The sequence below is a fragment of the Patiria miniata genome, unplaced genomic scaffold (genome assembly GCF_015706575.1).
Source record: "Patiria miniata isolate m_02_andy unplaced genomic scaffold, ASM1570657v1 HiC_scaffold_6, whole genome shotgun sequence".
NCBI classification, from domain to species: domain Eukaryota; kingdom Metazoa; phylum Echinodermata; class Asteroidea; order Valvatida; family Asterinidae; genus Patiria; species Patiria miniata.
In genome coordinates, this window is record NW_024037073.1 from 17,907,846 (window position 1) to 17,913,657 (window position 5,812).

Below are 5,812 nucleotides of genomic sequence, written 5' to 3' on the forward strand. Positions count from 1 at the left end.
GCCTGAAAATCCAACATCACGAAATTAAGTCAAATGTTCACACAAGGTGGGAAGAGGCCAGATATGAATCCCTGAGAGATTTCAGCTCACCTAAGTCAGATCCAGGGAGAAAAAATCATTTCAGTTTTCGGCCGAAATAGCCAAAAATTGAAAGTTTTCCATATCCGCGGTCATCAAAAATACTCACTTGGCATGAAAATCCAACATCACGAAATTAAGTCAAATGTTCACACAAGGTGGAAGAGGCCAGATATGAATCCCTGAGAGATTTCAGCTCACCTAAGTCAGGATCCAGGGAGAAAAAAATCATTTCAGTTTTCGGCCGAAATAGCCCAAATCTTGAAAAGTTTTCCATATCCGCGGTCATCAAAAATACTCATTTTGGCATGAAAATCCAACATCACGAAATTAGTCAAATGTTCACACAAGGTGGGAAGAGGCAGATATGAATCCCTGAGAGATTTCAGCTCACCTAAGTCAGGATCCAGGGAGAAAAAAACATTTCAGTTTTCGGCCGAAATAGCCCAAATCTTGAAAAGTTTCCATATCCGCGGTCATCAAAAATACTCATTTTTGGCCTGAAAACCAACATCACGAAATTAAGTCAAATGTTCACACAAGGTGGGAAGAGGCCAGATATGAATCCCTGAGAGATTTCAGCTCACCTAAGTCAGGATCCAGGGAAAAAAATCATTTCAGTTTTCGGCCGAAATAGCCAAAATCTTGAAAAGTTTTCCATATCCGCGGTCATCAAAAATACTCATTTTTGGCCTGAAAATCCAACATCACGAAATTAAGTCAAATGTTCACACAAGGTGGGAAGAGGCCAGATATGAATCCCTGAGAGATTTCAGCTCACCTAAGTCAGGATCCAGGGAGAAAAAAATCATTTCAGTTTTCGGCCGAAATAGCCCAAAAATGAAAAGTTTTCCATATCGCGGTCATCAAAAATACTCATTTTGGCCTGAAAATAACATCACGAAATTAAGTCAAATGTTCACACAAGGTGGGAAGAGGCCAGATATGAATCCCTGAGAGATTTCAGCTCACCTAAGTCAGGATCCAGGGAGAAAAAAAATCATTTCAGTTTTCGGCCGAAATAGCCCAAAAATTGAAAAGTTTTCCATATCCGCGGTCATCAAAAATACTCACTTTTGGCATGAAAATCCAACATCACGAAATTAAGTCAAATGTTCACACAAGGTGGGAAGAGGCCAGATATGAATCCCTGAGAGATTTCAGCTCACCTAAGTCAGGATCCAGGGAGAAAAAATCATTTCAGTTTTCGGCCGAAATAGCCCAAATTGAAAAGTTTTCCATATCCGCGGTCATCAAAAATACTCACTTTTGGCATGAAAATCCAACATCACAAATTAAGTCAAATGTTCACACAAGGTGGAAGAGGCCAGATATGAATCCCTGAGAGATTTCAGCTCACCTAAGTCAGAATCCAGGGAGAAAAAAATCATTTCAGTTTTCGGCCGAAATAGCCCAAAATTGAAAAGTTTCCATATCCGCGGTCATCAAAAATACTCACTTTGGCCTGAAAATCCAACATCACGAAATTAAGTCAAATGTTCACACAAGGTGGGAAGAGGCCAGATATGAATCCCTGAGAGATTTCAGCTCACCTAAGTCAGGATCCAGGGAGAAAAAAATCATTTCAGTTTTCGGCCGAAATAGCCCAAATCTTGAAAAGTTTTCCATATCCGCGGTCATCAAAAATACTCATTTTTGGCCTGAAAATCCAACATCACGAAAATAAGTCAAATGTTCACACAAGGTGGGAAGAGGCCAGATAGATATGAGACCCTGAGAGATTTCAGCTCACTTAAGTCAGGATCCAGGGAGAAAAAAATCATTTCAGTTTTCGGCCGAAATAGCCCAAAAATTGAAAAGTTTTCCATATCCGCGGTCATCAAAAATACTCACTTTTGCCTGAAAATCAACATCACGAAATTAAGTCAAATGTTCACACAAGGTGGGAAGAGGCCAGATATGAATCCCTGAGAGATTTCAGCTCACTTAAGTCAGAATCCAGGGAGAAAAAAATCATTTCAGTTTTCGGCCGAAATAGCCCAAAAATTGAAAAGTTTTCCATATCCGCGGTCATCAAAAATACTCACTTTTGGCATGAAAATCCAACATCACGAAATTAAGTCAAATGTTCACACAAGGTGGGAAGAGGCCAGATATGAATCCCTGAGAGATTTCAGCTCACCTAAGTCAGGATCCAGGGAGAAAAAAACATTTCAGTTTTCGGCCGAAATAGCCCAAATCTTGAAAAGTTTTCCATATCCGCGGTCATCAAAAATACTCATTTTGGCCTGAAAATCCATCACAAAAATAAGTCAAATGTTCACACAAGGTGGGAAGAGGCCAGATATGAATCCCTGAGAGATTTCAGCTCACCTAAGTCAGGATCCAGGGAGAAAAAAATCATTTCAGTTTTCGGCCGAAATAGCCCAAAAATTGAAAAGTTTTCCATATCCGCGGTCATCAAAAATACTCACTTTTGGCATGAAAATCCAACATCACGAAATTAAGTCAAATGTTCACACAAGGTGGGAAGAGGCCAGATATGAATCCCTGAGAGATTTCAGCTCACCTAAGTCAGGATCCAGGGAGAAAAAAATCATTTCAGTTTTCGGCCGAAATAGCCCAAAAATTGAAAAGTTTTCCATATCCGCGGTCATCAAAAATACTCACTTTTGGCATGAAAATCCAACATCACGAAATTAAGTCAAATGTTCACACAAGGTGGGAAGAGGCCAGATATGAATCCCTGAGAGATTTCAGCTCACCTAAGTCAGGATCCAGGAGAAAAAATCATTTCAGTTTTCGGCCGAAATAGCCCAAATCTTGAAAAGTTTTCCATATCCGCGGTCATCAAAAATACTCATTTTTGGCCTGAAAATCCAACATCACGAAATTAAGTCAAATGTTCACACAAGGTGGGAAGAGGCCAGATATGAATCCCTGAGAGATTTCAGCTCACCTAAGTCAGGATCCAGGGAGAAAAAAATCATTTCAGTTTTCGGCCGAAATAGCCCAAAAATTGAAAATTTTCCATATCCGCGGTCATCAAAAATACTCACTTTTGGCATGAAAATCCAACATCACGAAATTAAGTCAAATGTTCACACAAGGTGGGAAGAGGCCAGATATGAATCCCTGAGAGATTTCAGCTCACCTAAGTCAGGATCCAGGGAGAAAAAAATCATTTCAGTTTTCGGCCGAAATAGCCCAAATCTTGAAAAGTTTTCCATATCCGCGGTCATCAAAAATACTCATTTTGGCCTGAAAATCCAACATCACGAAATTAAGTCAAATGTTCACACAAGGTGGGAAGAGGCCAGATATGAATCCCTGAGAGATTTCAGCTCACCTAAGTCAGGATCCAGAGAAAAAAAATCATTTCAGTTTTCGGCCGAAATAGCCCAAAATTGAAAAGTTTTCCATATCCGCGGTCATCAAAAATACTCACTTTTGGCATGAAAATCCAACATCACGAAATTAAGTCAAATGTTCACACAAGGTGGGAAGAGGCCAGATATGAATCCCTGAGAGATTTCAGCTCACCTAAGTCAGGATCCAGGGAGAAAAAAATCATTTCAGTTTTCGGCCGAAATAGCCCAAAAATTGAAAAGTTTTCCATATCCGCGGTCATCAAAAATACTCATTTTGGCATGAAAATCCAACATCACGAAATTAAGTCAAATGTTCACACAAGGTGGGAAGAGGCCAGATATGAATCCCTGAGAGATTTCAGCTCACCTAAGTCAGGATCCAGGGGAAAAAAAATCATTTCAGTTTTCGGCCGAAATAGCCCAAATTGAAAAGTTTTCCATATCCGCGGTCATCAAAAATACTCACTTTTGGCCTGAAAATCCAACATCACGAAATTAAGTCAAATGTTCACACAAGGTGGGAAGAGGCCAGATATGAATCCCTGAGAGATTTCAGCTCACCTAAGTCAGAATCCAGGGAGAAAAAAATCATTTCAGTTTTCGGCCGAAATAGCCCAAATTGAAAAGTTTTCCATATCCGCGGTCATCAAAAATACTCACTTTTGGCATGAAAATCCAACATCACGAAATTAAGTCAAATGTTCACACAAGGTGGAAGAGGCCAGATATGAATCCCTGAGAGATTTCAGCTCACTAAGTCAGGATCCAGGGAGAAAAAAATCATTTCAGTTTTCGGCCGAAATAGCCCAAAAATTGAAAAGTTTTCCATATCCGCGGTCATCAAAAATACTCACTTTTGGCATGAAAATCCAACATCACGAAATTAAGTCAAATGTTCACACAAGGTGGGAAGAGGCCAGATATGAATCCCTGAGAGATTTCAGCTCACTTAAGTCAGAATCCAGGGAGAAAAAAATCATTTCAGTTTTCGGCCGAAATAGCCCAAAAATTGAAAAGTTTTCCATATCCGCGGTCATCAAAAATACTCACTTTTGGCATGAAAATCCAACATCACGAAATTAAGTCAAATGTTCACACAAGGTGGGAAGAGGCCAGATATGAATCCCTGAGAGATTTCAGCTCACCTAAGTCAGGATCCAGGGAGAAAAAAATCATTTCAGTTTTCGGCCGAAATAGCCCAAATCTTGAAAAGTTTTCCATATCCGCGGTCATCAAAAATACTCACTTTTGGCATGAAAATCCAACATCACGAAATTAAGTCAAATGTTCACACAAGGTGGGAAGAGGCCAGATATGAATCCCTGAGAGATTTCAGCTCACCTAAGTCAGGATCCAGGGAGAAAAAAATCATTTCAGTTTTCGGCCGAAATAGCCCAAATCTTGAAAAGTTTTCCATATCCGCGGTCATCAAAAATACTCATTTTGGCCTGAAAATCCAACATCACGAAATTAAGTCAAATGTTCACACAAGGTGGGAAGAGCCAGATATGAATCCCTGAGAGATTTCAGCTCACCTAAGTCAGGATCCAGGGAGAAAAAAATCATTTCAGTTTTCGGCCGAAATAGCCCAAATCTTGAAAAGTTTTCCATATCCGCGGTCATCAAAAATACTCATTTTTGCCTGAAATCCAACATCACGAAATTAAGTCAAATGTTCACACAAGGTGGGAAGAGGCCAGATATGAATCCCTGAGAGATTTCAGCTCACCTAAGTCAGGATCCAGGGAGAAAAAATCATTTCAGTTTTCGGCCGAAATAGCCAAAAATTGAAAAGTTTTCCATATCCGCGGTCATCAAAAATACTCACTTTTGGCATGAAAATCCAACATCACGAAATTAAGTCAAATGTTCACACAAGGTGGGAAGAGGCCAGATATGAATCCCTGAGAGATTTCAGCTCACCTAAGTCAGAATCCAGGGAGAAAAAAATCATTTCAGTTTTCGGCCGAAATAGCCCAAAAATTGAAAAGTTTTCCATATCCGCGGTCATCAAAAATACTCATTTTGGCCTGAAAATCCATCACGAAATTAAGTCAAATGTTCACACAAGGTGGGAAGAGGCCAGATATGAATCCCTGAGAGATTTCAGCTCACCTAAGTCAGGATCCAGGGAGAAAAAAATCATTTCAGTTTTCGGCCGAAATAGCCCAAAAATGAAAAGTTTTCCATATCCGCGGTCATCAAAAATACTCACTTTTGGCATGAAAATCCAACATCACGAAATTAAGTCAAATGTTCACACAAGGTGGGAAGAGGCCAGATATGAATCCCTGAGAGATTTCAGCTCACCTAAGTCAGGATCCAGGGAGAAAAAAATCATTTCAGTTTTCGGCCGAAATAGCCCAAATCTTGAAAAGTTTTCCATATCCGCGGTCATCAAA